This window comes from Poecile atricapillus, chromosome 2 (genome assembly GCF_030490865.1).
Source record: "Poecile atricapillus isolate bPoeAtr1 chromosome 2, bPoeAtr1.hap1, whole genome shotgun sequence".
Classification (NCBI taxonomy): Eukaryota; Metazoa; Chordata; class Aves; order Passeriformes; family Paridae; genus Poecile; species Poecile atricapillus.
This window is the reverse complement of record NC_081250.1, coordinates 99371683-99383999: the sequence shown is the minus strand read 5'-3', so window position 1 is coordinate 99383999 and position 12317 is coordinate 99371683.

Genomic DNA, 12317 nt, shown 5'->3' with positions numbered 1-12317 from the left:
GTAGTTTCCAGGATGATCTGCCCCATGATCTTGCCAGGCACCAAGGTGAAACTGGCCAGTATGTGATTTCCCAAGTACTCTATATTTCCCTTTTTGAAGATGAGGATTATGTTTCTCTTTTTCCTGTCAGTAGGAGCTTCAATGTGTTGTCATGACATCTCAAATACGATGGATAGTTACTTAGCCACTTGATCCACCATCACCTTCTGGATCCATGGATACATTTCATCAGGTACATGAATACATCTCATCAACTGCCAAGGAACCTGTGTACCTTCAGGATTTTTAAGTTATCTCAGAGCTGGTCTTCCTCTGCAGTGGACAGTGGTTATTAATTTTCCTAGATCCTGCCTTGCCTTCTGCAACTTGAACAGTGTGTCTGGAGCAACTGCTGGTGAAGACTGTAGAAAATAAGTCATTGACTACCTCATCTTTCATCACAGACCAGGGTAGTCAGATCTCCCATTTCCTTTCAGAGACAGTCCACATTATCCCTAGTCTTTCTTCCATCACCAGTATACATACAGAAGATTTTCTAGCTGTCCATTATATCCCTGCCCAAATTTTGTTCTGTCCAGGCTTTAGCTTTTCTAATCTGATCTCTGGCTGTTCAGACAATTTCCCTGTACTCCTCCCAGTTTAGCTGTCCTTACTTCCACCCTCTGTAAGCTTCCTTTTTGTGTGTTTGGATTTGACCAGGAGCTATTTGTTCATCCATGCTGGTCTGCCAGCCTTTTTTTTTGCCTGATCCTTTGAATAAAGAATTCCTCTTTTTTGGGATGCATTCCTCTTGAGCTTGGATAAACTTGAATATTAATTGTCTTTCTGGGGCTTTTCTTCCCTTAATGATATACCTTAAATGATATACCTTTCATTTCTTCACAAATGAAAGGTATATCATAAATGGATTAAATACCCTGGGTTAAAAAGGTCAGTCATCTCCTCTGAAAATCTGTTTGCTATCCATTTTCACATTTGTTGCAGCACAGATAATATAAAGACAGTCTTAAAAAAGTATATAAAACTGTGTCAAAGGAACACAGAGGAGGAATGTTCAGCTGGTTTTGTATTTTTTTTTCCTCTTATATGATTTTCGGTAGTGAATATTAAGAATTTATCTTTGTAAGATATGCCTTTAAAGAAGTAAATGGCTGAATTAAATATATGTTGAAGACCAAGGCGTAGCCTCAGAGTGATCATAATTAATTTTTCCCCTTGCAAACCAAAAGAAAATCCTAAGGAAGAGAATTCAGTAATAATTACATAATCAGAAAATGTGTAAAACAATAAAACCAAGAAAAAATATAAGCTTCTCCTGGAATTCAGTTTACTTTGTAAACCTTGCTGTATTTCATCCTCGATAGAAAGAGATAGGAAAAATAACCTAAAATATTCCAATGGCTCAACATGGCTTAGTATTTAATGGTGACATAAAATAAAATAAACATTGCAAAGGATATTAGAAGATCAGTTTTATGTGATCAAAAAAAGCAATAGTTTTTTGAAATGTCAGCTCAGAAAAGAAAGAATAATAAATAACAAGAGCATCTACAATAATAAGAATAGTGATAAGCCAAGATGATTATAGTATTTAGCAGATTGTTTTGCAGCACTTTCTTCCCTTTATCTGTTATAATAAAAACCTATAATCTTTTTCCAGCAGATGAGAAAACAACAATTTTAAGCTATTTGACTATATGAAACTGGTTGATCTAAAAACCAAAACTGTTGTGAATGAGGATGAGAAGTTATATGACTGCATTTAATAATGTTGAGGTCATTCAGTGAACATAGATACGTAGTATATGTAATTGGGTGAAAAAAATTCACTGCAGACACAAAATGCAGTAAAAATCTTCTTGGTATTACTGTCATTATTTTCCAAATAAATTCTCCGTTGAATGTCGACCTATAGTATATCTGGTTGTTTTTTCTAATTTTTTTCCAACACAGTGCAATCAGGCTTTCCTGATACCAATGCAGCTCGTTAATGAGTATCCTTTTTCTGAACTTTGTGGTAATTAGGGGCTATGGCAATCATTTCAGAAAAACTAGAAACAAATAATAGAAGGTAATTGACTTTGTTATAATGAAAACTCAGGATGAAGTAAAGGAAATGAATATGAGTTTTATTGAATAATAAGAGATTACTGAATCTCTTGTGCTAGGCTTTATCTGCAAAATAAAGTTTTGAAGCTATTAAATCAGATTTCATCTATATCTCATGACTCCCTATCAGCTGAGGGGATGATTACCTATCGTGCCTACATTTCTTTGCTGTTAATTCCATTCTCACACAAATAAAACATTGTTTGGACAACTTCCTTGCTATCTGTTGTTTCAGGAAGACAATTTCTGGACTATAATCCTTCTTGCAATTTTCTTATTATATTCTTATTGCCTCTATTCATGTTGCTTTGATATGTGCACTTGTTTTCCTTTCCTGAGGCCATTACATATTACCTATCTTAATCACATAGGTTAGAATATGTCTTTCTTAAAATCAGTTGCCCCAGATTTAATAGTGATGAAGTGAATGGCTGAGTCAAATAAACACTTTGTCTTGAATTTCAATCATTCAGGATGAAATAGATTTCTATAAAAAAGTTAGAAGATAGACCAGTTAATTCCTAGAGGACTTTAAAAAATCCAACCAGTCAAAATACTTAGTCTAGGAATTTTCTAATTTTGGAAGTGTTCCATTTGGCAGAAATAAATAATTTATTTGTTTGATTGACATACTTATGATGAACACTACTATGATGAAAGAGAATTTTTTGAGACTTTGGTAATGACACTGGCTTTGAGAAGGCTGGTGGAGAAGGCATGTGAGAGAGGTGAAATATTGAGATGGCTCCTGCAGTTCACACAAACAGTCCCAGCCTCTCAGACGTCTGCTGGAGAGTTCAGAGGGTTCTCAAGCACCTTATACCTTATACCTTATATATCTTATCAGGAGAAAGATACCTGCAGCTACTGCATGAAAATACATTTTAAAAATTTATAGAAAGTCTGGTTAGTTAAGAAATTTTCATAGGATGGATACTTATTACAGTAAGGGGATCTCTCATGTGTTAGGGTTTCCTTTTGTCAGAGCTATGATGCTCTGATGTATTTCCCATGTGACATATGAAGTGATCAGCATATTGAAAGACTGAATATTTATGGGGAGGTTTGAGTTTCTTTCAGGTTTAGCTGGAAATACATTAAATTCAAATTACCAAACATATTCTAAGATTTTTAACTTTTAATATCTTTTAGCTACAAAAAATTGCCTCAGAATATCTGAACTGAATGGAAGATATACAACCAAGAGCTTTTCCATTAATTAAAAAATTTCATGTTATTGTCTTGAAATTTTGCTATCTTAATGTAGATTTTAATCCAGCCATGAAATGCAGCCAAGAGCTTACTTTGCATATTTCAGTATACCATAAAACTGCAGGAACTTCAGCACAAGCAGTTTAAATAATTTTTCGAAGTTCACTTCACAAACCAGGAAGATCCAGAACCAAAACCCAAGTCTGCTTACAAACCTCTTTCTTTTTGTAAGGGAAAAGATTTTTCTTTTGATGTTCTTTCTCAGTGAACCAATATACTCCTCATAAATTTTAAATAAAAAATAAAATCTTTATGTCTCGTCATACTGTGGTACAAAAGAAAACATGAATAAAATACAGTCTAAAAGGGAAACATAACATTAGAAGCAATACTTTAGCTACAGGGCCTTCCTTGAGCTCTAACCAAATATTGAACAACATTAGATTAGTTTTCCTTCTATTTTACTTTTTTTTCCCCCAACTATTTAAAATTCCAAATTTCAAGAGTCTGGGGATATGGTCTCTTCAGTTGAACAAAGTACAATACCATTAATAATATCAAACCTCTAGCCTTCTACTAAAAACCAATTTTGGTCTAGAATTAAGTGTTCATACCAATAAAGAAACATTCATCCCCTAGAAAAAAAGAATATATATAAAATTTGAAATAAATTCAGCATTTACTTGCTTGTTTGTTTGGTTTCTGAGTTCTTGTTTGCTTGTTTTTTATTCCAGTGGAACTGGATGCTTTTTTGGAATACAATTATAATTGAATTCCTGTAAAGGAAACAAGATAGCAAGTCTTACTGAAAAGAGATGTTTTAATCATTGACTTATTCCCAACTTCATTTTGAAAATAGAACATCAATGAAAATTAAATATAATGGAAAAGCAGAAAAGATTGTCTAATTATGACATATTGTTTCACCTATGGTCTCCTCCTTCTACAGATTTTTGAAATATTTCCAAACAGATAAATGTATTTTTTCTGAAGGTTGGATCTATGTTACCTTCAAAACTATGTTTGAAGCCAAGGTTATCCATTCTGGCTGGACAGAAAAAATCCTTGGGAGACAGACTTTGAGCAAATTTCCACGCATATTTTGTAGAACACAGAATAATAATTTTGTATAAAATCAATCTCATAATATAAAAACCAAATAATTAGAAAAAAACCATAAAGAATGAAAAGCAAGGTGGCATTTTTACAAAGAGAAGTAGCTTCTAAAATACTAGAAAAGAAAAAATCTCGGTACTGTTGATGCGTAATCTGACTTACAGAGCAACCCTTATCAGTGAGAGATCATTTTGCTTGGCTCACATTTCATTATTTTTAAATTGTGGATTGAAACTTGAACGAAGGGGGGGAAAAAAGGTATTAAATTTACATAATTTATTTTTTACTAATTTGGAAAGTCTAAGTTCATGTATGTGGCAGTCACATTGAATTTCAAGTTTTCCAGGATTTTTGCAACACATCTGACTTTCATGGAAAAAGAGGAATTCTCTTCTCCTGGAGTCAAATTTTGCACTACTATATAAAAAAAAACAAGAAAGCGAGCCTGTTTTCCAAATTCACTAGTTCTTTCCTTGTTGGAATGTTGCACCATTTCATTACCCTAAAAGTAAAATCTGGACCTGAATAAAAGGAAAAGACCCCTCCTAACAGGAAATATCAGTAAAATACTCATAAGATGTAACTAACAGTTTGTCTGGCTTCCCTGAAGTTCTTGCACGTAGATAACCAAAGTTTTCAGATTTTTTTCTAACATTGTTAACCCTTGAAGTTTTTGAAGCAGATATGATCATTTGGATCACAATTTCTTCTCTTCTGAGTGGACTCAGCCACGACTGGCTCTCTAGAAGCTATGATAATACATTGAAAAGTACATTTATAAAATTCAAATTAAAATGTATCTCTGCACATGTATCATAAAACTGGTTCTGCAGAGAACACACTTTAATGCACATGAATTGTGAGCAGAATGTTGAAAATAATGCCAAATACAGATTAAAACCCACAGCTCTGTAAATGTAACACTTTTTTCTTGGAAAGAAAAAAAAAATAGTGTGCACTCAAGTTTAACATGGTAGGTACCAATTAATTAATTCTGAAAATAAGAAGATAAAGTTTTTCTAGTGATTTTTGACATTTTATTCTTCAAATAGTTAATGTATTAGCAATTACAGTGTAATTTTAGTGATGTCAGTCAAGATATCTTTAGAGTAATAGGTACTATTGTTTACAAGTGTCAGATGTTTTATTATAAACCAGGATAGAAAAAAACAACAAACCACAGCCAGCAAGTAACACCCACCACCCACTCACTCCCAGGAAAAACCAAAAAACCTCTCTGCCCTCATTATTTGTGATTGTGGATAGACAAAAAATGGAGCACTTCAAAACAGACAATTTTAATTCAAGCCACTGTTTTATATGAAAAGTGAACACTGACAAGCCTTCCATCAAATTAATTATCTGAAATCGGTAAATAAATTTCTGGAAACTTCCCAAGTTCTCAGTAGTTTAGTGATGTCTCTTGGTTCTCGTGTTTACAATTTGATGCTAAAAATTTATTGCCAACCTGTATTTGGAAGCTAGCCTATGAAATCAATGCCTTTTATAAATGACTGGAAAGACATTTCAATGAATGACAAGTTCAAGCTAATAATTTTCTGTCTTTGAAATCCCAGATAATTTTCTATGATTCTGTTAAACTTGGAATATGACACTTCGCTGGTTTAGAAGCTACAGAAAATTGTATTGTAAATGTACCATTTTTTAACATATTTTGCATTATTCTGACTTATTATTGAGTCAAATTGTACAATAAATTAATTGATGAAAGATTGAGAAAAATTTCCAGTTGCCTAAATATATCGGAAAAAAAAGAAAAAAACACCTGGATTTTACAGAGCACTTTGAATTCAGGAGCAAATTTAAAAGAAATGTATTCTGCTTCATAGAAAGCAGTAAAATATTACTTAGTTTATTTTACAGGTAGAAAAACCAATCATAATTACATCAGAATCACTTATACTCCAAAGGTTTGAAGGTTAGCTTCACTGAGATTCTGCTGCAATACTGGCACTCAAATACACTAAAGCATAGGTCATAAACAAAAGGTAAAATCCTAGAATAACTAAATCTGGAAACCATTTCCAGGCACATGAGGGGCAAGAAGTTGGTTAAAAGTGGTCAGCAAGGGTTCACAAAGGGGAAGCCATGCTTGACTACTCGGAGAGTCTTCTAGAATTAAATGACACAGTGGGTAGATGAGGTGAGAGCAGTGGACATTGGATACCTCATCCTGTGGAAGGCTTTTCACTCTGTCTTCTGTAAGATCTTCAAAGACAAGCTGCTGAAATATGGGCTGGATCAGCATGTAGGTGGATTTAAAAGTGTTGATCACCTGAGCTCAAAGCATTGTGATCAGTGGCACAAGGTCTAGTTAAAGGCCGGTATCAGACAGGGATCTCTACTGGGTCCAGTCCTTTTCAATATTTTATTAATGATCTGGGGAAAATGCTGAAAACATTCCCATTCTGTTTTACAAAACAGACATTTTGGCTTGTAGAGAGGTAAGAGGATGAACCTAAAAGCCCCTGCCCACACTAAACATGGCAAAGTGGGTCAACGATAACTTGTGTGACTCATAAAGAATCATGTACATAATAACAATCTTTCTGAAAAAGAAAAAGTCATTCAAGGACATAGTAGAGTGAAAAGTTATGAGTTAGAAGTAAAACCAAATGCTACAAAATCGTAAAGACAGAGAAGCTATTGCTAATGAAAAAAGCAAGTTTCATTACTATGACAACTGATTCCTAGAGATGGATGTTAATATATAACAGAACAAAAATATGTTTCAAAAGCAATACCAATTGAAACAATAAGATGACAACTGAGGAGGAAGTTAATACTAAAAAAATGCTTGAAAGATTAGAATGTATTGAAGAGAAACATACCAAAACAACCATTATTATAGACTAAGACAGCCTTGGTTTTCTCTGGGCTCATGCTCGAGTCCCAGCATACCTGACAAACTCAAATCAATGTCGTGACATTGCCTCAAATGTTTATCAAGAAGAAATATATATAATATATATATACACACATATACAGAGCTGATACAGCTCTAAGTTGCAAACTGTAACAGTAAGTAAAATATCTTACTCCAGAATCCTCTACCAGGAAGAGTAATGAAGAAGAAAAAAGAAGGGTCATACCACTGAAACTGAAAGAGCAAATACCATCAGCTGTGATAGCTGGTGTCACATATTGAACAACTAGAACTTGTCATTCTTTCTTGGTGCCAACTATCTGTCCTGGCATATCAGCAAAAAACCTAATGGTCAATAGAGCTTTTGTGCAAATTTTGTAAAACAAGTTAAGGGGAGAAATACCAACTGCATGGGGACTTCTATCCACATTGCCTTTTGTGGCAATTTGGAATATATGGGAATTTTTTCATGCCCCTTGCACAGACAAAGCTCATCATTTAAGGCAGTTCATTCTGGAATCGTGTATCTTCTGACTCACAGTTTGACTTTTTGAGCACTAGGTTTGGGTATCTTAGATTAATCAAGCCTAGCCATCAGCTGACCATGCTGCTTAGAGTGAGACAGCTTGTGTAAGCTATGACCTCAATACCAACAAGGAGAATGAGATGGGTGCTCCTTTATTTTCCTAAAATCTAGCTTCTTTAAGGGGATGCTGGTTGTTTCATCTACAGCTCCCTTTCCTGGCATCTGACACTCTTACAGAAACCGCTGCAGTCCTGAACAGTGAGAGACTTATCATGGTGGAGAAACAAAGGAAGCTCAGTCCCTATCACCTTTTACTACTTCCTTTCTCTATTCTTTTATAAGAATTCTTTCTTTATTAATTTTCTTAGAGATCTTTTCATATAATGCTCTCTCTTGGTCTGATTCCTCAATTTGTGCAGTATTTCAAAGCTCTTCATTCATAGCAGTAACGTTTCTCTATTGGCTGATATTGCTTATTTTTCATTCTTTATAACAATAATAATAATGTCAAAACAAAACAAACATCTGCTCAACTGCAGTAAATTATCTGGCTTTCCATTCTCTGTGCAGTCAAAATAGCTGAAGTTTATTTCATAAAGTGAGTGTTTTCAGGCTAAAGTACGCCTGACATGAGTAGTGCTCAAAGGCAGAATTTAACCTTTCATGTCTGGTTTTAAGTGTTCAACTACTCTCCCATAATTTCCAGCAATTTTTGTCCTGAGTTTCTATAAATCTTATGTGATTAATTAATTAGAAAACAGAGCACCACTTGAAGAAACAAGTGATTTAAAATGGAAGGTCCACTTCTGCAATTTGCAATGTTACTGAATGCTGTTAAAATAGTTAACCCACAAAAGACCAATGCATGTTCCCCTGAGAAGCTGCTCTTTTTGATATGATCCCAACAGTAAAATAATCCTCACAGAATTAGTCAGGATGAGGCTAATATTAGAGCACCTCTCTGCAGAGAAGCGCAGGCAGGTAGGTGAAGATATGTCAAAGCAGACACATGTAAGACTGTTACGATTTCAGAGCTGCATAGTGGAGCTGCTTTTAGAACAAGTAAGCATAATTTCTTTCTAATAAGGGTTTATTTATGTGCTTGAATGATAATACGGTTTCTATATCTACAGCTGGCTGGCATCTGGACAGCTCAGGAGATGGTGGGAATATTCACATGAATACTCTCTTTGTTCACACATACAGGCACATGAACCAGAATGACAGGAGCAGAACACCTCCAGTACAGATCCTATTTGTACCACACTTCTTTTTCCACTTTCCCAGTAGCATCTTGTGAAGCAGAGCATACTCCATGACTCCATATGCTGCCTCGGGTACCACTTTTCACAGCATTCCTAGTCCCTTGCATGGAAACTCTTATTGTCTATGTATGCAGCAAAGTAAATAATTTTGAGCTGTTGAAGGATGGGAATCAATATCCAGACTAATAATTTGTCTTTATAGCTAGGTTTACTATGTCTATACTTTTAGAAATCGGAAGTAAAAAGTTCATGAGGCAGAAAGATGTTGTACATTCAAAGGCCTAGATGAAAAAAAACAAACAAAAAAAGGACGTTAGTTTGTATATCTATAATCAAATTGAATATGTGGTTGTTTCTGAGACAAAATATCACTGCATGGAACATCAGCTGCATGGAATGACCTTGAATTATATATGTCTTAAGAGCTCTAAAATACATTCATGCTTATCTCAAGAAGAATATCAAATACTTTAGTGTTTCTTATACAAAGTAGCAATAAAAATATTTATCATTTTTCTCCTCTCCTCCTGCAGCTGAACCCATATAGGTAAGCCACAAATAAGCCTGATTTGTTTACCAATGGATGTTGCATTAACAGTTACATGTTATTTGATGGAAAAATCACTTGGAAAGGAAAATAGCTGAAATATTAACATTTGAAAGCCTTGTGGGATGCTATTCTGAAATGAATCCTTTAAGAAAGAATTAGAATTATTTGCAGAATTGGTTTACTAGAAGCTGAAAAAAAGGATGTAGAATAAAAACATTTTATGTGAGACTAGTGTATTTCTAACCAAAGTGTTCAACTGATCAGTGACATAAACTTATTAAAATTTAGAATTAAAAATCCCATTCTGTTGCCACTGAAAAGTTAATCACAGTGTCAAGCTAATCCTGGATATCAGGATTTTCCCACCAATAAGCTCCATAGCGTATAAAGTAGACCCTACAGTAGCACATCTATGCCTTACATGCTAAGACTTGAGCCCATATGAACCATCTTAAGTTAAAAAAAGATAAATAAAAAAAAAGAAAGAAATGCAAAAGAACCACAATAATCAGCATTTAAGTTAATATAGGAGCATGAAAGGATGTATATAATCATCTACTTAGTGAAAGCTGCTTGTGCAGTAATTCTCAATAAGCAGTGGATCTTTCAGTCTTCTGTAAAGCAATAAAAATTCTTTGCTTAAATAGATTAAAAAAATTATATCCTGCAACCATCAGAAAAATAAATAAATAAATAAAGGCAGCAAACCTAACTATATATCCTAAGGGTTGTTTCAATAGCTTTGCAAGATAAATTCAGCTGATGGAAGCTTTTAACACCACAAATACTGTACTGCAACAACAAAGATGTTTTAGAGTAGTAATTCAAAACTCAAGTGCTTAGTCCTATTGCTTTACTCCAATTTTTTTCAGTAAGGTACAGAAATCCAATGGACAAATAATACGTTTTTTTGTGAAGTGTTTAGGCTAGTCCAGAAATTCAGAATAACTCTTATATAAAGCTGTTGGGCAAACATTTTCAGAATTCTTTCAATAGTATAACATTGTATAAAACTGCTCATTTTTAATAAAATATGAGTATAGCCTTAATGAGCCAGCGTGCTTCTAACAGACACACAGAATTTCCAGCAGTGCAACTGTTTAGTGATTTTTTCCCATCCATTAGTCTAAGCAAATCTGCATGAAGCATAACCCCCAGTAAATGGCTCTACACTTTAAAAAAAAAAAAAATACTAGAAATATCCCTAAAATTACACTATTTTAAGGACTTTTTAAATATGGATTCTCAGTGTATGGATGATTGCTCGTTCCAGCTGAGAATCCTCTCTCAGTAAAAAGAAAAATACCTTTGAAGAAAATCAGTATATACTTGTTTATTTTTTACTTGTTTTACATAAAACAGGGTTAAGTATGTGCTAGGGCTTCAGATTATCAGTTTCAGGTGGTAGGAATTTAGAACATGTGTTGTAAATTGGATAATCAGTTTTTTTTTAATTAGCCGTTTTGATGAGGATGCATGCATAGTCAGCAAAAGCATTCAAGACCAGAAGAAGGAAGTTTTTGAAAGCTATAATGTCACTGCTATAATGGACTGCTGCCTGGAATGTGCTCAAAGATGAGCCTAAAAACTCAAAATGAAAGTAACATTGAAGAAAATAGTTGTTCTGTCAGAAAACTATGTTTTCCTCTCTTTAAACTGTTGCCACATATGTACTTTTGAAAACTCAAAGGATGGTTCAAGGTATATTATCATTTTAAAACAATCACAGAGGAAAGAAAATTGATGTTTCTGTCTCAGGTTCATCTCTAATGCTTACCTTTTAATGGCTTTTCAAGGTCTGAGTTTTTTCTGGTTTCTTTGTTTTTATGCTTTGTTATTGAATATGAGTTATGACTTAATTTTCTTATTTAGTTTTTGAGATGCATGACATTTGTTTTCTTTCTTGTCCTCTCACATTATTCTCTAAGGTTGCAGGGCTTCCCTTCAACTACTATGAGAGATAATAGTAAAAGGGTAGGAATACAAAATGTACTTTGGGTATGCCTAGGTTGAATCTAACTTTTTTAGGGGTATGAGAACTTTTGAAAAATGGCAGGGAATATTAAATTTCCAGGAAATTAGAAGCAATAAAATATATGAAAATTGCCTGTGATCAAAGAAAGAAATTAGCAGGGATTGTTTGGATTAGGGTGATGTTATTTATCTAAGAAAATAATTTTTATCCTTTCTCTACCTGCATATGCATAATATGATTTGCACCTCTTAAATGATAAAAAACGCCCCAGATTTTGGAGTGGTTGAAGTCCATTACAAGAACCAATGGAACTTCTCTTTCTTTTTTCCTTTTTTGTTTCTTTTTTTTTTTTTTTTTTGGTGCAAATTGGCATAAAGATTTCATTATCTTTTCTGTAAACATTGCCCATTCTTAGACTCTTAAACTTCCAGACTTCAGAGGTCAAATTACTGTTTAATACATGGAAAGGTAATACTAAAAAAAAAAAAAAAACAACAAAGGAATACGAAATAAGATCATTTGTGTTTAATGATCCCGATAAAATCTTTGAAATTTTTTTCCATTTTCAACTCCCTAGTAAGGATTACAAAAATGCTTTCCACCACACTATCATGAACTTAAAATCTATAGTGAAATACCAGTAACATGTCACTCTAAGAGAGCAATATAATGGAAAG